This window comes from Callithrix jacchus, chromosome 9 (assembly GCF_049354715.1).
Source record: "Callithrix jacchus isolate 240 chromosome 9, calJac240_pri, whole genome shotgun sequence".
Classification (NCBI taxonomy): domain Eukaryota; kingdom Metazoa; phylum Chordata; class Mammalia; order Primates; family Cebidae; genus Callithrix; species Callithrix jacchus.
In genome coordinates this window covers 76,937,192-76,959,331 of record NC_133510.1, presented here as the reverse complement: position 1 = coordinate 76,959,331, position 22,140 = coordinate 76,937,192, and the positions used below count along the sequence as shown (strand labels likewise).

The 22,140-nt window shown below is 34.7% G+C and overlaps 1 long non-coding RNA gene across 1 annotated transcript in view; it reads left to right on the top strand.

Moving 5' to 3' along the window:
* LOC118144267 (uncharacterized) overlaps positions 1-9,133 on the top strand; it is a 48,259-nt gene extending 39,126 nt beyond the window's left edge. The window contains exon 4 of the long non-coding RNA XR_004728899.3: positions 8,890-9,133. This is a non-coding gene — a long non-coding RNA (uncharacterized LOC118144267). The remainder of the gene's footprint in view (positions 1-8,889) is intronic.
* The last annotated feature ends 13,007 nt before the right edge of the window (positions 9,134-22,140 follow it).

The window sequence follows — 22,140 nt, the reverse complement described above, 5'->3', positions numbered from 1 at the left end:
TATGGTAACTTGATAGCATAGGGTTAAGCATTCAGTCTCTATTAAAGCCCAGTAGCAGGCCAAGACTTGTCTTTTAAAAGGAAGGTAGTATCTATGAATAATGGTAAATCTTTGCCTCAGAATCCCAAAAGGTGTACTATAATTCACCTATCAGGGCCTACTTAAGGCTCCAAACAGAGTCCCTACCTGCCACTGACACTTAAAACACCACTGATGTCAAGCACCATTGGATCTGCTGGCTTATATGGCCCAAGGGAAAGGCGGTTTGTACAGCATCCTGGACTTGTTGCAGAGCCTTTTCTTGTGCTGGGTTTCACTCAAAACTATCAACTTTTGAGTCACTCCATCCTCAATGGACCAGAGGAACATACTTAATGAGGAATATGTTGCCTCCGAAACCCAAATAGCTCCACTGGGCACCGGGGTTTTTCTTGATTGTAGAATGGCCTCAATGCAACTTATTCTTCACCACAGAGGGCATACATCAACGTGCCCCATACCACTGGGCCCACAGAAATATCACTGAGGGAGAAAGCCCAGAATTTTAGTAGTATTTATATATCATCCTTGGACCCACACATGCCTTCCCAATAAATCTAGAGTAGTTGCTACTTCTTATGCATGAGGTCCAATCAGCATAATGTTATCAATGCAATAGACCAGTGTGATATCTTGTGGAAGAGAAAGGAAATCAAGATCCCTGTGAACTGAATTATGACACTCGGATGGAGAGTTAATATACCCCTGAGGTGAGACAGTGAAGAAATATTACTGATCTGGCCAGCTGAAAGAAAACTGCTTTTGGTGGGCTTTATGGAGAATTATAGAAAAAAAAAAAACTAATTTGGCAGGTTAGTAACTGCATAATAGTTACCGGGGGAGAAGTTAATTTACTCAAGCAATGGAACCACATCTGTTATAACAGCTGCACTTGTAGTCACTACTTGGTTAAGCTTACAATAACCTATTGTCATTCTCCAGAATCCATCTGTCTTCTGCACATGTCAAATAGGAGAATTGAATGGGAATGTATTGGAAATTACCATCCCTGCATATTTTAAGTCCTTTATGATGTAACTCATCTCCATAATTTCTCCAGGACTTTGATATTACTTCTGATTTATAATTTTTGTGGGTAGAGGCAGGTTTAATGACTTCCATTTGGTCTTTTCTACCATATTAGCTCTTGCTCCACAGGTTGGAGGAAAAAATATGGGAATTCTGGCAGCTGCTAAGTACACATATTTTAATGATTCATTCTAAAACTAGGAAAAATAACCACAGGATGGGTTTGGGGAACAACTGGGCACACTATGGGTTGAACATGAGCTAAAACTTGATTGATTACCTAATTTTCATAAGCCCTTAGTTTAAATAGAAAGCTACACTGATACTTTGAAACCAATTTTACCTAGTGGCCAGAAAGGTCTTAGTATTTCCTTTTTTTTTTTTTTTTAAGTGCATAGTTTACCTGGGAAAAGGACATTGGTCTCTCTGGAGAAGACCCATGGAAAGATTAGCAGAATAAATTTTCAATGATGTACTGACAACTTTCCTTGAGGCCTAACTGGCCTCCCTTGTATTCATGGAGTCCTGGGTATGCAAACTGGTTCAAATATGGGAATTGATCAAGGGAACTTGACTTTATATTGTGATGACTTGAGTCAGACTTCTGTTCATTGGACCTGTAAGTTTACTGCTTATAAAGATCAGATAAGATTTAGTAGCCTTCCTATTTATTTTACATCTAAGAACATTATGGTTAACTTGCTAACACGATAGGTCTGAGGAAGACATACTTTTCTGAATGCTCCCTTGATTTTCTTGTCCATTATGATAATTATGCCCACTTTGCTTTCAATGGTTGAGTGCTGCCATTTGGTCTCTGCCACCCTGGGATCCAATTACTACCATTGCATTTAGGATTTCCAATTGAGTGGGAAAGTTCCCACTGTTAGGTCTGCCCTACACAGAAAAGTAATTACTGAGCTCTTTAAGGATGTTGGGGCTTCCCTCACAAATTTACATCTCAAAGTTTTGTGGAAAGATACATCTTCTTGACTCCCCCAGTGTGTTTGAGTCAAGAAGGTCTTAAATGGCAAATTTACTCTAATACTACCATCTCCCTAAGCCTTTGAATCTCTTTCCCTACATTAAACTAAGGGAGATAAAGCATTTCTAATTCACTCATTTTGGGCAATCTTTTGATCCATGTTTCAACCAACCAACCAAACTGTTAGAGCCTTTTCTAACTCCATGAGCTGAAAAATCAAATGCAGAACTTCTGTTTAATAGGCTCATATGAATAAATTTATCCAGATCCAACTTCATGTTTCTTTCACCATTTCACACATCCTTCATATTCATTCCCACACATTTTCATCTGGATTTCTGTTTTTATAAATTAGAAAACTCAAGTGGTTCTTCTGGAGTATAGTCCACACCCTCATAGGTCACACTTTGTACCTCACCTTTAGGGGCCTGCTGAGATTTAAATCTAGTTATAGGTCTACAAGAAAGAGGAGGAAAGTGGATCCTGAGGAAATGACAATGTCTTTCGTGGGAAGGTAATTACCATTTTTCTCAGGCAATGCAGGGTTAATTCTTGAGTGGAGTTGGAAAGATCGTACCACTGTGCGTGGGAAAACAGCTTCTGCTGGGTTTGGGAAGACCACTTTTGTTGAGGAGGGGGAGACCTCTTCCACTGCAAAGAAGACTCATTAAACTTTAAGGGCTCAGTGTCTCCAGCTTCATCAGGGTCTTCCTACAGATCCTCATCCCAACTTACAGGATCTCATTCTTTCCCAATCAATCAATCAGTGCTCTCGCTTTAACAAGAGATGTTGTGTGAGGCTGAAAGTTTAACTTGTGTTATAATTTAGCCAATGACAGGATAAGGACCTTGAAAATCAAAGGTCCTACATCTGATTTTCAACAATTGTAGCTCTGGACAGCAGGAGATAAGGCCGTCCCTCAGGGCACACCTAGAAGCTCTTAGGTCATTTGCATGGCCCTTGATCTCGGAATTCACATTCCTTAAACTCCTCTTTTCCCATCACCACTTTGTCCAGCAATATTAAGAAGAACCAACCAATGTTATTACACATTTTTCATAAAAAATATTTGGAAGCATAATATTTAGTTACTTAGTTCTTTGCTTCCTTCAGGTGATTGCTTAGTAGTGTCCAATGCAGATATTTTGCGTATCTCTATGAACAATTCATATCATATACTAGCAAAGCTCACTTTATGACTATAAGTACTTATCATCTCTAAATGTAATTACATTACAGGTGAAATTCCTCAAACCCCAAAACCAATTCAGAAAACTCAAAAGTGTATTTCTCTAAAACAATTTTGGGCACCAAAACCTGTATTATTTAGGGTTCTCCACAGAATCAATGGGATATATAAATGTTCCTCATCTTACACTGAGGTTTCATTCTGATAAACCAATCACAAATCAAAAATATTGTAAGTTAAAAATGCATTTAATGCTGACAACAGAGCAGATGGTCCCAAACTTATGATGGTCTAACTTAACAATTTTTTAACTTTACAATGGTGTGAAAGTGATATGCATTCAGTTGAAAATGTAACCCGATTGTAAGTTACAAGGAGTTTTTTACTTATGATGGAGTTACATCCTGATAAAACCATCATAAAGTTGAAAAATTATTAAGTTGATCCACTGTAAGTTGGAGACCGTCTACATGTAAATATAAGAGGAGATTTATTATGAGAATTGGCTCAGGCAATTATGGAGGATGAGAAGTGCTGTAATAGGTTATCTATAAGTTAGAAAACCAGGAAAACCAAATGAGTAATTTACTCTAAGTCTGAAGGACTGAGAACCTGGGGAGCCAGTAATGTAACTAACAATCAGAGGCCAAAGATCTGAAAACCGGGGGGAACAGGGCTTGAGGGGTATTGGTGTAAATATCGCAGTCTAAAGGCCAGAGAAGCAGGAACTGTGATGTCTGCTGGCAGAAGATGGGTGTTCTGAGTGAAAAAGAGAAAGAGAATTTACTTTTCCTTTTTCTTTCTGTTCTACTCAGACCCTCAATGAATTTGATGATGTCTGTCCACATCACTGAAGGCAATCTTCTTTATTCAATTTATTGATTCAAATTCAAATCTCTTTCAGAAACACCCTCACAGATAAACCAAGAAATAATGTGTGATCAGCTATTGGAGCATCCCTTAGCCCACTCAAGTTGACACATAAAGTTAATCATCACATATGCCAACATTACTAACCTCATTATTTGCTCCTCCTCCAATGGACTTCTTTCTTAACCAGATCAGAATTTTTACTGTTTCATGCTTTGAATTAAGTTCAAATTTAAAGCCTAATTTGTATTCCATTTTCTTAATAGTGTGCCAACAGGAAAATTTTTTACTGGCTGTTAAGATCAGATTTATTTTGTTTCATTCTCTGACAAATTCTTCTTGATCATTACTTTGATTTTTAATTAAAATATTAAAAAGTACTCAAACAATAAATTTACCACATCAAGTGCTATCTTAATTTTTTTCTTTGTTTTAATTATTGTTTTCACTATTTTTGTCACTACTCTCCTTCTAGTCACATTCTAAAGACTTCAAAATATGTAACAGTTTTGTTTTAGTAAAATTTTAAGATTTTTATATATGCAGTAATTGTAGTATTTCTAAACTTATCAATAGCTCTTAGATATTTCTCTTTTTCTATTTAAAGTTTTCTTGGTTCAGATAAAGCAGTATTATATAAAATATTAATCTAGAGAAAATGACATTTTGAATTATTTAATCTTTTTGTCCAATAACAGAATGTGCTTTTACCTTTTACTAAAGTAGTCATCTCTGCATTGTTTTGTTTTGTATTCTTGATATTCTGAAAGAGTTTATAGTAGGGCATTTGATATATTTACTTTGTCAATTGTAAATATATTTGAATCAATTTCTTTGCTCAAAATTTATTGTAATAATAAACAGCTGTGTTATTTGTTTATGTGTATACTATACTATTAATCTTTTAGTGTAGTCCTACTTATTTAAAAAAAGTTTACTGTAAAGCAGCCTTAGATAGGTTCTTCGGAAGTTATTCTAGAAGAAAGCAGTATTATTATAGAAGATAATATAATGTGTGTTATTGCTCCTTCCATGTGTGTTATTGCTCCTCAAGACCTTCAAGCAGGACAAGATGCGGAGATGGAAAACAGTGATATTGATGATTGATATGGGTTGGATCTGTTTCCCTGCCCAAGTGTCATGGGAGTGGCTTCTCATGAATGGTTTAACACCATCACCCTTGATATTGCCATCATGAACGTGAGTGAGTGAGTTATAGGGAGATCTAGTTATTTAAGTGTGTGGCACTTCCCCTGGCTCGCTCTTGGTCCTTCTCCTGCTATATAAGATGTCTGCTCCCACTTCGCTTTCCATCATAAGTGAAAGCTCCCTGAAGCTGAGGCCTCCCCAGAAGCAGACACTACCATGCTTCCTGTACAGCCTGCAGAACCATGAACCAATTAAAACAATTTTCTTTATCAATTACCCAGTCTCAGGTATTTCTTTATAATAGTGTGAGAATAGACAATACAATGACCCTGATCCTTGTGTAGACCCAGGCTAATATAGGTGTCTGTGTCTTAACTTTTAACAAAATGTTTAAAAAGGGAAACCAGAAATAAACATTTAAATATAGTAAACACTTACAGAATAAGGATATAAGGAAAGAGCATATTTTTGTACAGCTATAGAATGTTTTTATTTTAAGTTGTATTACTACAAAAGCATCAAAAAGTCTATGAAAATAAAATTTATAAAGTAAAAAAGTTATACTAAGCTATTTATTAAGCTAGTTATTTATTTAGTAAGCTAAGTTAATATTGAAGAAAGAAAGGTGTTTTTAATGAATTTAGTGTAGCCTTAGTGTGCAGTGTTTATAAAGTCTACAGTAGTGTACAGTGATGTCCTTGGCCTTCACATTCACTCACCACTCACTCACTGAGTCACCCAGAGCAACTTCAGTCATACAAACTCCATTTATGGTAAGTGCCTTGTACTGGTGAAACATTTTTTATTTTTTAGACCATATTTTTACTGTACCTTTTCAATGTTTAGATACAAAATACCTAGCATTGTGTTACAATACACTAAAATATTCAGTACAGTAACATGCTGTATGGGTTTACAGCCTTGGAGCAGTAGGTTATTTGTACCATATAGCCTAAGTGTGTAGTAGGCTTTACCATCTAGGTTTGTGTAAGTATGCTCTATGATGCTACTACAATGATGAAATTTCCTAATGATGCATTTCTCATTGCTCATTATTAAGTGATGCATGACTATGTTAACAACTAACTTGCTGTCTATGATTTGCTATATATGCAATGTCTTTGTGTGTTACCCATTTATCCTTTTTACCATTTGATGCATTTTTGAGAACACATGAGGTTCCAGGTAGGATGATTGAAGAGGATGACTCAGAGGTGATAGCAAATATGAACCAGCTGCTGCTGCTTTTTGTTCATTCCTGTATTTTCTACTCTAGTCTTTTCTGAGAGTAACAGAGACAATAAATATCAAGAAAGGGAAGAGTAAAGAGAATAGAGTGTAGAATTCTAGGTGTTTCAAAAAGAGTATCTCCATAGTAACATATATATTTGTAAAATATTGTTTAAAAAGAGGTATACAACTGAAAAAAAGCAAGTGAACTATGTTTCTTCTATATAGTTGATTATATATGTGTGTTTTAAAAATAGAATGCAGAAAATAGATGTAAAAATTATTGAATAATAAGTACAGTCAGTAATATGCTTTGATTATAAACAACTTTGACAAACATAAAAAATTTCATAAATACTAATACAGGTTAAAAACTCTGTCAAATATATGCATGCAAGGTACCAGTCAAGTTTTTTCATGGGGTTTTTAATTGGCTCCAGGAAGGTAAACCTCAGTCTCTCAAAGCAGTCTGGCCATATTTGAAATTAGGATATTCCAGTGGATACAGTTCCTATATGTGCCCCCACCCAAATCTCATAAAATAAGAACAATCATGAATAGTTTCTGAATTCTGGATGTATCCAGTAGAAAGAAAAGTAAATATTTCCATTTTGTCCATAAATATATACTTTATCTAATTACTGCAAGCTATAAGTAGCTTAAAATTTTTTGGTTCTGAGAAACAAAATAATCAGCAATATTTCAAGTTTAAAAAGTAAAAAAATCATTTGAGTCCCTCATTGGTTTAGTCCCATGTAGTTAATTCTAGTTCTGCTTGATGTTAGGTTAGCAATTTTGTAAGTCTAGTTTTCTATCATTGATGTGTAACTTGGGGAAGCCCAACAAATAATTTTTGCATTTTTAGCATATGGACAAATCAAGCAAGTATAAAATATGACCTTAACATCTAGCATCAGGAAGATCAATTTGCCTGACCAATAGTCTTAGGCAAAAATGTCTAAATTAAATTCTGAAGACATTTCTATTTTATTTTGCCAATAATTTTAAAACTAGCTTTATTTACCAAAGATTATCCTAGATCATATAGAAATATCACATACACATGACACATATAGACATACAGACATGAACAGAAGCAGATCTTCTAACTTTCATTAAGATTCTTCATTTGCTAGCTTATGGTTTGTTCTTTCCATTCAGACCATCAATCTTCTGATTACATGTTCCATTGCCCTAAGTATTTGTTAGCTAGGTGATCATAAATTTATACTTTTAAAGGGATGACTCTTAGATTAAAAAGTTGAACATTTATATCCATTTATATTGCAAAGACACAGAATTTATATCTACTAGGTGTCAGAATGTTGAACTTTGGAAGCAGGTTTATTTCAGTAGATGGCTTTTTAATTTGGTTTATATTTCTTAACTGGATTACTGAGTTCAGGGAGGAGTCCATTAACAAATAGGGCTGAAGTCACTCATGACTCTTGGGGCTCCACTTCAAAGATGGTTGACCCCAACAGGGATCAGTGGTGCCCTGGCTATCTTCTTCAAGGATTCTCAGAATCACTAGAAGTGATTCTTTGAGAACCCTTTATGTGATAACCAGAACTGTGTGAGTGTGTGTGTGTTTGTGTGTGTGTGTGTGTGTGTGTGTGTTTCTTAGTAATTCTCCATTCACTGCTCATCAAATGGAGGAGGTAGAGACTTGAAGGAAAACATATCAATGATTAAAGGAAACTAGATGGTACTATGAAGGTGGCTAACAGAAGGAGTAGAAGCAAATGGAACTGACTCTTGGAAGAGTCAGTTTCGGGAAATTTTAATCTTCTGAAAAGACCAATAAAATTTATGTTTTTCTCAGCAAAAATTATGCCGACAAGAAAAAAAGCAGACACCAAACATATAATTTTTATAAAAAATGTTTCAGTTAACTAAAAAAAGTCCCCAGAGGAGAAACAGGATCCAAAAAAAGCAGAAATATCTTTAAAAAATATGTATATATAGCCAGAATATCAGCTTTTATTTAAGCTGATTTCTGATCATCAACCTTTTTAAAGGTACTTTTTTTTTTCCAAATGTCTTATTATCGGACTTTAGCCTGGGCAAACAGCTAACATTCCTGCATTTTAACCTTTTTTTTAAACTAAAGATATTCACCAAGTAACTCAGAATGGAAACCAATAAGCCTTTAATGATTTAACCAAGGACTTGTGAGGTATCTTTAAAGAGATGCAAAGAAGCAGTTCTCACAAGATTCAAATGCACTCCCAAAGGCAGCTAAAAGAAGAGACTTAGCAATGAATAGGAAAAGTATAGCTGCCATGAAAGGGAGAAAGATCAACAATAGATACCCTCAAAAGTCGAATCACACAAACATAAACTAAAAACAAATAATTCAAACTAATTTCTATAAATGTTTCTTCTTTTCTCAAGGTAAAGTATGACATCTTCAAGTGATTGCTTCTCTGATGAAAACTGAACTTGAGACATGCTGTGGCAGTGAATGTTCGGAACCATAGCCACTAGACTACAGGGTCAAGTGCCTTTTTTGGAAAATCTTGCAGGGTATACAAAGCAGGAAGTTTGAGTATACAGAGGATTTTAACTTTAAATCCTTTGTTTAACATCTGATTTCTGCCTTAAGGAAATCTCCCAATAAAATTTTTAAGGCTATATTTTTGGGGTGTTTTCTTAAAATCTGATTTCCGCCTTCAAAAAAATCTTCCAAGAGATTTTTTAATGCTCTATATGTGTTATACTTTTTATAGAAACAGTTGTTTAAGATGAGTGCACTCTAAAAGAATTTTCTTTTAAATGTAACCAATTTATTTATTCCGTAAGTGACTCAAGTCAGTAAACCTTTTCACAGAAATTTCCACAGATAACATTCTAGGTTTAGAATACACCATGGATGTAAGTGGCATTTTAAAAATGGGCCCAGAAAAGGCATCCCCTCATGATTCCTCAAATTCACTCCCAGGAATAGGCTAAGATAGCAAAAGAGCAACCGTCTTGTTGCCTTGGATGGTTAAGAATGGTGTTTTTCCATATCCTGCCTCCAATATCTTACAAATTTGTTGAGGGTTGCCAATCTCAGACTCATTAATTCATGACACTGAGTAGGTCCTCCAGGGTTTGAACTTCCTTAGGCTAACCAGGCAACCAAGGTTGAAATAACAAAAGCCTGTAATAGGTGGTAGCTCTTATTAAGATAAACTCTCTTGAGAGCATGACACATAGAAAACTAAGAGAACAAAATGTGTGCCTTTTAACATCTCACATGACTCAGGGTTCCCAGCTCTTTCACACTGGCCACCGGAAATGATCTAACATATCACAGTCCCACTCCGTTATGACAAATGAAATGGAAAGACAAAATAATAAAGACTTTCTGGGAAGAAAAGGATCACACAATATAAATATTCAGACCAAAAAATACACCATAATTGCTATACCTAAGACTAGTCTAAATAAGTGCTTTTCTCCCTTTAATATTAAATGTGAAAAAGAAAAAAAGAGACAAACCATACTTTTATCATTCAGTTGATGGGATTCCAAAGACAGACAACCAGATATCTGACTGGTAAGAAATTCTTATACTTCTGCCAGCTTACTATGTTCTAGGTTCGCTCTACTGCAGCTTACAGAAGAGAGAAGAGTTTTGTTTATTCTACTCACAGCACCAAAACTGTAGGGACCAAGAGGAAATTTTTCCTTCCCCCTCTCAAATGTCACTAAAAAAATCAACTAGCAAAAAATGGATTCATAGCATAAAAGACATACAAAGTCTATCAATCTGCACATATGTGCAAAGGAGTTATGAACTCAAAGAGGGGTCAGATGGTTACTGCTTAAATACTCTCTTCATAGGGGAGAAATGTATATATCTGGGAGTCATTACAGGAAGAGGAGAGGCAGAGCTGTACAGGAACAAAAGTCTTATGAAGATAAAGTTTCCCAGGTAATTTCTTTTATCTGCTTTCACAGGAATAGATGGAAAATCTCTGGCCATGGGGATAATGTCTAGTCTCTTCTCAGGTAGTTGACTTTTCTTGGTTATTTTATGAGATCTCTAAAGACAAGGTTAGGACAATTGCTTGTCTTCTGGATAGAAGCTTTCTGGGCAAGCTAAGAAAACTCCAGAGAAAGTCTCTTTCTGCCCTTAGGGTAAGAATAAAATAGGATCACAGGAAACTTGATTCTGAGGCAGCTTCTAAGGCTTCTCAAAAAGTGCCAGTTTTTGGAAATTCCATTTTCTGAACCTCAACATACTCCAGAGAAACAATAGTGACCAGAAAAGAAGCAAAAATCAGAAATACATCCTAGGCTAAAACATGACCTAATTAAGAAAAAAATATAACATTACGGGGAAATCCAATGTAAAGAGAATCCAAAAAAGAGAAAAAAAGATAACTGAATAAAATATCTACAAAGGAGAAGAAGAGCTTTCAAAAACATTTTGGCTTAAAAGAAAATCTTACCTATTTATTCAAAAAATAGGGTTCCCTCAGATTTGTTTTCACAATGCCAAAACTAGAAGACAATTTTCCTGGAAGATTTAATCAGAGACTCTAACATAGCAATCCATCCTGTGATAAATCCAATCTGCATCTGATACAATCAATGTCTACTATTCCTATACCTCTCACTTTGAGATATCAAGGTAAATAAATATTTATTATATAATTTGTTTCATCAAATAACTTGGACCTGTGGCACACAAAAACCCTAATTTTACATCTAAAATTTTTATTTTTTTCCTATAAGTTTCATTTGTGATCTCAATCCATGAAAGAGACCAGATGACTTTGGGAGGCCGAGGCGGGTGGATCACGAGGTTAAGAGATCAAGACCATCCTGGTCAACATGGTGAAACCCCGTCTCTACTAAAAATACAAAAAATTAGCTGGGCACGGTGGTGCGTGCCTGTAATCCCAGCTACTCAGGAGGCTGAGGCAGGATAATTGCCTGAACCCAGGAGGCGGAGGTTGCGGTGAGCCGAGATCACGCCATTACACTCCAACCTGGGTAACAAGAGCGAAAACTCCGTCTCAAAAGAAAGAAAGAAAGAAAGAAAGAAAGAGGCCAGATGTAAGAATCACTCATCTTCCTCCCCTTGAAATTCATCTTTTGAAATTCATCATGGTGTTGCTTCTCTAAGATATCTTCTAGTTTTAAAGGTTTTTCAATTTAACTGGATAGACCATCTTGAGAACCTTTGGCAGAAAAAGGGCAGTCAGAGCAACTAATGTAATTAGAATGAATACATAAACTGACTCAATAAATACATAAACATAGGATAATAAAGTGTCTTCTAAATTCAGTGATTACATTTATAGGTACATTTTCTTGAGGTTTTCAGCTACTTACATGTAATAAAAACTTCGCAAAATTAGCAAGTACAATTGTTAGTTTTTCATTTGCATATGAAGACCTGAATACAGAATGACCCTGTCTTGTTTTTGATGTCAGATGATTCCCAAAGTTTTTCCTGAACTTTTCTTACTTTGTAATCAGCAGCCTGAATATATTGTGACTAAACTGTCCTTAATTATTTCTTATTCCAGTTTACTTCCATAACATCATACTATAATGTCTTCAATTAACTTTTCCCACCTTTTTCCTGTTAAAATTAGAACCACAACTTTCCCATCTCTAACACTGCTCTATCTCATTAGCAAAGATATTTGAGCCTTAATTGAGTATAGGAATGTTATGTTTTATGGCGCTTCACTTTATTGACTTTTGCAGATGTTGCATTTTTTACCAATTGAAAGTTAGTGGCAACCCTGTGTTAAACAGATTTATCAGCACTATTTTTTTTGACAGCATGTGCTCACTTCATGCCTCTGTGTCACATTTTGATAATTCTGTAATATTTCAAACTTTGTAATTATTATTATATTTGTTATGATGATCTGTTATAAGTGTTCTTTCATGTCACTATTGTGATTGTTTTGGAGCACCAAAAATGGTGCCTGTATAAGACAAATAACTTAACTGTTAAATGTTGTGTGTGTGTTACGACTTTTCTATCAGGTGGCTATTCCCACATTTCTCTCCCTCTCTACCTCCTCAGACCTCCCTATTCCCTGAGACACAACAATATTGAAATTAGAACAATATATAACCCTGCAATAGCCTCTATGTGTTCAATTGAAAGAAAGACTCAAACATCTCCCACTCTAAATCAAAAGCTAGAAATAATTAAGCTTAGTGAGGAAGGCAGGTCAAAAGCTTAGACAGGCTGAGAGCTAGGTCTTTTGTACTAAACAGCCAATATTTGAATGCAAAATAAAAAATTCTTGCAGAAAATTAAAAATATGACTCCAGTGAACAGATGAATGATAAGAAAGCAAAGCAACTTTATTACATATAGGAAAGAAGTTTTAGTAGTCTGGATAGATGATCAAGCCAGCAGCAACATTCCCTTAAGACAAAGACTAATCTGAAGCAAGACTCAAATTCCCTTCAATTTTATGAAGGCTAAGAGAGGTGAGTAAGCTGCAGAAGAAAAGTGTGAAGCTAGCAGAGATTGGTTCATGAGGTTGAAGGAGAGAAACTATCTCCATAACTTAAAAGCACAAGGTGAAGCAGCAAGTGTTGATGCAGAATTTGCAGCAAGTTATCCAGAAGATCTCGCTGAGAAGCCTGATCAAGGTGGCAACACTAAACAACAGATTTTCAGTGTAGATGATACAGCTTTATATTGAAAGATGATGCCATGTAGGACTTGTAGCTGGAGAGAAGTCAATGCTTGGCTTGAAGGCTTCAAATGGCAGGCTAACTCTCATTAGGGGTTAATGCAGCTGGTGACTTTAGATTGAAACCAATGCTCATTTACTATTTTGAAAATCCTAAAGCTCTTGAGAATTATGCTAAATATACTCTATCTTTTTTCTATAGATGGAACAACGAAGACTAGATGACAGCTCATATGTTTGCAGCATGGTTTGCTGAACATTTAAGCTCACTGTTTAGACCTACTGTTCCAAAAATAGTTTCCTTTCAAAATATTATTGCTCATTGACAATGCACCTGGTCACCCAAGGGCACTGATGGAGAAATACAAAGAGATTAATGTTTCCATGACTGCTAACAAAACATTGTATTGGCAGCCCATGGATCAAAGAGTAATTTTGACTTTCAAGTCTTTTTATGTAAGAAATAAATTTTGTAAGGCTATAGCTGCCACAGATAGTGATTTCTCTGCTGGATCTGTGCTAAGTAAATTTAAAATCTTTTGGAAACGATTCACCATTCTAGTTGCCATGAAAAATATTCAGGATTCAAATTGTCAACATTAACAGGAGTTTGAAGGAAGTTGATTCCAATTTTCATGGATGACTTGGAGGGGTTTAAAACCCAGTGAAGAAAGTAACTGCAGATGTTGTAGAAACAGCAAAAGAACTAGAAATAGAAGTGGAGCCTGAAGTTTTGGCTGAATTGCTGCACTTTCATGATAAAACTTGAGCAGATGAGGAATTGCTTCTTATAGATAAATGAAGAAAGTAGTTTCTTGAGATGGGATCTACTTCTGGTAAAGATGGTGTGAACAATGTTGAAATGGAAAACAAAGAATTTAGAATATTCATATGAACAGGAGACAGAGAAATACTGGGTAGAAGAGGGCAGTTCCCTAGCAAAGGCCTCACACTCAAGCCTAGAAACCCCAACCCTAAATGAGAACAGGCATTCCTGCCAAACAGGCATTTAGAGCCAAAAAAAGTTGCCTTTTGGACCACCACACCCCCGTCATGTACCCATAAAAACCCTGAACTCCAGGCTCCAGAAGGAGATGAGTAGATGAATGGTAGAAAGGCATAGTAGAGAAGGAAAAAAGAAAAGGAGCATCTGAACACCAAGAGGAGTTTGGCTCAGGACAATTGAAGAGGAGATCAGCCACTGGATGGCCAAACTGCAGGATAAGATCATCTTCCCACTCCATCCCCCTTCCTGCTCCCCATTCACCCCGCTGAGAGCCACCTCTGCCACTCAATAAAACCCTCACATTCATCCTTCATGTATGTGTGTGACCTAATTCTTCCTGGATACTGAGGATGCAGGTACCAAGGACAAGGACATGGGTACCCAGAGGACACTGAGCTGGTTAACACTTAAGCCATCTGTGGATAGCAAAGCTGAAAGAGCACACTAACACATGCCCACTTGGGCTTTGGGAATTTCAGACACCCACCTTTAGACAGTAATATGGGGCCAAAGCCCAAAGCGCTCACCTGGCTCCTGCACCTGCCCATCTGCGTGCTCCTTCTCCTGTAAGGGGTTTGAGCTCCCAGCAGCTAACTAGACAGGCACACCCCTGTTGCTCATTCTGTGAAGGGAGAAAGAGAATTCTGCCATCTCTATATTACAAAAACTTAGTTAATAAAGCTGTAGCAGGATCTGAGAGGATTGACTCCAATTTCAAAAGAAGTTCTACTGTGGGTAAAACAGCATCACATGATACAAAGAAATCTGTTTTCTAAGGAAGAGTCAATCAATGTGGCAAACTTCATTGTTGTCTTATTTGAAGATATTGCCGCAGCCACTTCAACTGCAGTAACCCCCACCGTATCCACCAGTCAGCAGCCATCTACCTTAAGGCAAGACCACACCAGCAAAAACCTAATGACTGGCTGAAGGCCAAGATGGCCATTAGCGTTTTTTATCAAAGTTTTTTAAATTTGAGGCTGTACATTTTTGACATAATGCTATTGCACACTGAATAGACTGTAGTATATTATAAACACAACTTTTATATAACTGGCTAGCCAAAAACTGTATGTGACTGACTTTATTGCAATATTAATTTTATTGTGGTGGTATAGAATAGAACTTTCACTATTTCCAAGGTATGTCTTGGAAATTTAGAAATTTCCAGTTAGCTTAGTAGGATTATTTGTGTCACACTTAAGGTTTCACTTTGTTGAATTTATATTATTCACATTTCATAAGTATATTAATTTAAGCAAGTTTTGTTGATCATTTTGTCATAAACTTTTTAGGAAATTGTACTAATCAAGTTAGGTAGTCCTGAGCATTTTGAAATAGAATGTCTATCAAATACAACCATTGTTTACTTAGTAAGAGAGATGATATAAATTGATTTATGTAATTAGGAATATGTTTGCCAAATAAAATATTGCACATCATATTATAACGAATCATAATGTAAGGATAAGAGCAGTAATATAAATTAACTTTTTTAATCCTTTTTTTATACCATGGGTATAACACTTAACCTAAGTTAAGTTACACACCCCCTTACACATTTTAAGTTTGGCCTAAAGGTTTCTCTGTACATCATTAACTATAACCTAAATGAAGTTATAAACAGACTGTAGCCTACTCTTGTTCCAGTCACTGAATTTTGGCCAATCCAAGGTGGCCAACTGTTCAAACCATGTTAAAATAAGGCAAACACCAGGCTGTAACCAATATGTCTGTTTCTCTTCCTCACTTCTGTTTTCTGTACATTATTTTCCCTTTTCAGACTATAAATCTTTTTCTACCAGGAGGCTGCATGGGAGTCTCTGAGCCTACTCCAGCTCTGGAGGCTACCTGATTTGCAAATTGTTCTTGGCTCAATTAAACTCTTTTAGATTTAATTCAGCTAAAAGGTTTTATTTTAACAATAGATAGGGAAACAGATGCTTATAGTTCTTATGTGTCTTGCCCAGGGTCAAGATGTTCAACCTGGAATTTAAACTCAGGGGATCTTGTATTGTGATTTAATTTATAACTATTAGGATAAATATTTGTTATACACAAAGTGACAGTGTACATGAAAATACTATCCGACACTTTCGTAAATTTTTGTTTTTTCAAATTCCCCCATCTTTCCTAGATAACATTTGTGTAACATGAAAATTTCAAAGGAAAATTAATATTAAAAATGCATGGCTCTGATTATTCCCATCAGCAGTTTGCAAGAACTATATTAGTAAATCATCAGGGAAATGCTGAGTATTGATGGCTATTTATTTAAAATCACCCTCATTTTTCATATCAATGCTGAAAGATGTGTTTTAATTTATAACAGTGGCTATATGAACTACCACTGAGTAATCCATCTCTCACCCCCCAAGAAAGAAACAGAAATTCTAGAATTAGAGGGAAAGTACAATACGTATTAATATGAGGCTGTGAGTATAAATCTTTTTTTTTCAGACTATATATTTTTCTCTTGTATCTCATTTGGCCCCTTCGGTGAAGCTGCATATTTAAAGGACTTGCAACAATACTGACTAATATGACAGAAAACCATTGACTTTGCAGAGAAATTTTGAAATACTGACCTTCAAGCTCTGCTAATTGATGCTTTTATAAACACCAAATAGCTTATTTCTTGTAATATATTGTATGAAATCAACTATTTTGGAGACCTTTGGAATTTACAATTCTATTTCTGCTGTCTTGCTCTTAGAATAGACACACAAAAAATTCCCCAAAATGTGATGAGTTCACAAAATCCTACTTACAATTAAAATAAAGCAATGTATGTGTGTGGAGGAAAACAACTGTTTATTTTGACAGATGCCATTACTAGTTACCATATTTATTTGCCAGTGTCTTAAGAATAGAAAACTAAAAAACACATCATTAAAAATGTATAGGGAATACATCTGTTATGATTGAGATCAAATAATTAACCAATAACTTAATAGTCATACCTATTTAATACCATTTTATAGAACATGAGAAAATTTATGCAGGTTTATTGAAATAATAGCGATAATAGTAACAGCATGGATACTGTAAATTATTTAAGAACCTGTTTATATAATGGTTGAGAGTTTATTAAATTTTTTGTTTTCATTCACACTCTACAGTCTATGCCTAGAGATTGCTAGAGAGAAAAGTTAAGTTTGCAAAATGATCACTTTATTTAATTAGCCACATAAATAGTCAAAATCAAAAACATCTTTTTCAATTTTGGGAGGAAACTCCAACACTGTTTTCCATAATGAGTATACTAATTTATATTCCCACCAACAGTGTACAAGGATTCTTTTTTCTCTGCATCCTCACCAACATTTGTTATTGTCTGTCTTTTTGATAATAGCCATTGTAAACAGGTGTAAGGTGACTAAGGTGACTATAGTCAACAAGAATGTATTATATACTTGAACATTTCTAAGAGTAGATCTTACATGTTCTCACCTCACACAAAAAATAAGTATGTAAGGTGATAGATAAGTCAATTAACTTGATTTAATCATATCTTAAAGTATAAGTTTATCAAAACATCACTTTGAACACTGTATATAAAATTTCACTATGTCAATTAAATCTTAATAGAGTTTAAAAACAATTATTGCTTGTTAAATATAGAATGCAATTTAAAACAAAATTCAATATAAATTATCATTCTATAAGTATTAATATACATATGTGTGTATTTATGTATGACTGTGTAAAAATTATGAGTCTAATTTTAACTGCAAAATCTAAAATTTTAGAATAGAGAAATGTCTGACATCATTTAGTCACACTCTCAATTGAAACCCCCATAATGCACTTTTTTTCTCTTTCACAGATGATTAAACTGAGATCCACATAGACTTGATTATTTGCCTAAATTTATACTATAAGTAGCTAAGTTCCAGAGAGATCTTGTTCTCCAGTATCCAACCTTAGTGTTCTTTCTCTAACATGAAATAAGTTAGAGGCAAATGTAAAAGACAGTAAAAAAAGGTAAAATGCAAAGCATATAAATAACTAAATTAGGAGCATTGTTATGTTATTTATCTTTGTAGCTAGAGTTCTATCATGTATAAATAGTTTATGTGTCTCTTTAATACTCAATAATTGAGTTTCTAAATAGTTTCATATTGACATAAAGGTAAGCAAATTTTTGTTCTAATTTTATATAGAATGACAAACTTATTTTTATTTCTTTTTTTCTTATACTATTAGTCTTTTCTTTCCTCCTTGTCTATTCCTTTCTATACACATGTATAGCTAACACATAAGGTTTACAAAACAAAAAACAGCATCCTTATCTTTGTGGTTTCTTTAAATATGGAATAAATATTTGTAGATATTAAATTTAAAACTTGTAAAAAATTCTTATGTCTGTTATTTAACAATTAGGGTATGACTTTAAAGTGTTTAACCACCCTATGATCTCAGGTATTCAAGCCCGATTTAAAAAATTTAGAAAATGCACAGCTTTATTTACTCGACAAAAGTTTCTCTTTATAAATACACTTATTTGAAATTTAATTTATGGATAAATCAATACACAGATTTTAAAGGCACAGTTTGATGAATTTTACAAATACATGTACTCATGGAACCAGCACCTCAATGAAGCTATTATCTCAAAACATTTCATCTTATTCCTTTGCAGATGAACACTTGACCCCCACCCTCTACCTCTAGACAACAACTAATTTGCTTTCTTTCACAACTGAGCTGTTTTGAATGTCCTGGAATTTGCTATAAATAAAATCATATAGTATTTAGTATTTTGCGTCTGATTTCTTTTGTTCAACATAATGTTTCTGAGATCCATCTGGTTAGTGTATCGCTAGTTTGTTCCTTATATTAAGTACTCCAGTGTACGGAAAAAAATGCATTTAAATAGTCATTTGTTGATGGGTAGTTGCAGTATTTACTGTTTGGAACTTTTATGAATAAAGTTACTATAAATCTTCACATCAGGTCTTTTTTAAACTTATGTTTTTAATTATCTCAGGTAAATACATAGTGAATAAAAAAAATTGCTGAATCATATTCTAACTGTATAAATGTATATTTAACATTTTAAGAAACTGCCAGAGTTTTCCAAAGTGTTTGACCACTTTAATTGCCATTGGCAATCCAGGAGAGTTCCACTTGTTTTATATTTTTCCCAACATGTGGGATTGCCAGTCTTTTAATTTAGTTATTGTAGTTGGTATGTGGTGGTAGCTCATTGTGATTTTAATTTTTCTTTCCCTGCAGATTTTTTTTTTAGACAGAGTTTTACTCGTGTTGTCCAGGCTGGAGTGCAATGACTTGATCTCCGCTCACTGCAAACCCTGTCTCCAGGTTCAAGTGATTCTCTTGCCTCAGCCTCCCAAATAGCTGGATTATAGACATGCACCACCATGCCCAGGTAATATTGTATATTTAGTAGAGACAGGGTTTCACTGTGTTGGTCAGGCTGGTATGGAACTCCTGACCTCAGGTGATCCACCAACCTTGGCCTCCCAAATTGCTCAGATTACAGGCATGAGCCATCATGCATGGCCTTTCCCTGAAGATTAATAATGATAAGTTTTTTTAATGTTTGTATTGATCATTTGTATTTTTTGGGAGGAAGAGAGTAAAGTATGTTTTTTGGTTCATTTTTAAGCTGGGTTGTTCTCAAATGAGACCTTTATGTATTCTGGTAACAACACTTGTTGTAATATATTTATTTTGAGTAATTTTCCCCAGTATATAGCTTGCCTTTTATTTTCTTAGTAGAATATTTAACATAACATAATTTTTAAGTATTTTAAAATAAAATCTAATTTGTTAGTCATCTATTACTATTTAACAACCATCTAAACCAACAACATTTATTATCTTACTTAGTTCTGAAGATTACAAATCTGGGAATGGCTAGGTGGATTGTTCTGGGCTCAGGATCTTCTATGAGGTTGCATTAAAGCTCTAGGTTTGACTGGAGCTGGGAAATATGCTTCTGAGCTCACTCACATGGCTTTTGAATGGTCTCCAGTTTCTGCCTACCTAGACTTCTCCATAAGTCTGTTTATCACAAGTCAGCTCAATTTCCTGAGAGTGTTATTCAAGAGAGGAAAGACCAAGATGGAAACTATAGTGTCTCATAAATCTTAACCTCAGAAAATGGAATACTGTCACTTCTGCCGTAGTCTGTTGGTCACACATATCAACACTGGTACTGGGTGGGAGGGACTCCTACACTGGGGAGTGAAGACCAGGAAGTATCAGGGGTTATCCAGGGTTATCTTGAAGTTTGATTACCACATGTACTTATTAATATTTCTTTTTTGAACTGTCTATGCAAACTTAAACTGCTTTTATATCATAAGGTGTTTTTTTCTGTGTGTCCTTACATACATTTTACATTTTTGTATTTCAGTTCTAGATAATTACCCATTTCAGATTAATTTTTTGTGTGATGGTATATAAAAGGATTGAGGTGTCATTTATTCCATATTAAAGTCGTGTTTCCAGAGAAACATTATAATTTCCCTATCTGAATTATATTAGAAAATATTTAGAACATTAATTGCCCACATTTCCATTTTCAGTAAACTGAGTAACATTTCACCATTTGCCACTCATCCATATGTAACAACCATGAAATGTGGAGAAAATTAAATGACTGGTGCACTGGTGAGTCAATCAAAATATGAAACTTCTGAAATGAATTAAAATATGAAAGCTGCAGAGTAAGTTGCTTTTTTAATAGCTATTAGCAAGAGGGTAGATTAAACTCAGTTCCATGATGGGTGGTTAAAATTTTGATAAAAACATGAAGTCTATCTGGAATTAAAAATAAAAGAGAATAACTTGGGGCAAATACAGCCAACTAGAAAGTTAAGGTAAAATGGCAGAGCCTGAGAGCACACGCCAGAGCTTCATAGGTAAACTCTGAAGAACCTTTTGGTTGACTCTAAATCATGCATGAATGTAAAATAATTAGCTAAAGTAAAATAAAAATAAAAATGAGACAAAATAAATCTATAAGTCTGAGTTGCCACCAAAGAGCAGAGTTTAAAGTTTTAATCCAACCAAGTTAACAGCTGACTGACACTGAAGTTTAAGCACTCTTTGGAAAACTCCAAGAGTCTTCAAAGAAAATATCAACCTCATCCAAAGCACAGTGGAAAATTACTTAGACTGTGAACCAAGAAATGCGCTCTGTTCTCAATAGAAGAGACAATGAATCCAAGCCAATTCTGTGATCACAGATAAGAATCTGTAGATGAGAATTTTAATCCAGACATTATAACAATGCCCAGTGAAGTTTAGAAACAGTGTGTTCACAATTAATTAAAGTATTTAAAATATTAACAGAAAAATAGAAAATGGAAATTCTGCAAGTGCAGAATATGATATCTGAAATTTTAAGAAAAGGTAAATACTCTAAGTAGTATAATAGAATTAAGAGAAAAAAACAAACAACGGTGAACCTGAAGGTAGATCAATACAAAACAACTAATCTGAGGAACACAGAGAGAAAAATTTTGGAATATATACCCAAACCTAAGGAATTCAAGAGAGCATAACACAAAGTGTGACATATGTTTAAGAGGAGTAGTGGAAGGTGGAGAGAGAGAAATTTGTAGAAAATATATTTCAGTATATAAAAGCCAAAATTTTTCCTTAGTTAGAAAAAGATATAAATGTATTAGTTTAAGCAGCTCAGTGAGTCTGAGCAGGATGCATACAGAGAAAACCATTATAAGCTCAGAATACTCAGAGTTACAAAAAAGAACAATAAGGGAAAAATATTAACGTCAGACAAATATGGCAGATTACATACTGGGGAATAATCACTTGAATGACTACTGGTATAGGCAAATATGATGGCTAGAAAACTCTAAAATACCAGAAAAAGATTAACCACATCCTGTGAAGATATCTTTCAAAAATAAAAGCAAAATGAAGATATTTTCAGACAAGATAAAGCTAATAGAATTTACTACCAGAAAACCTGCA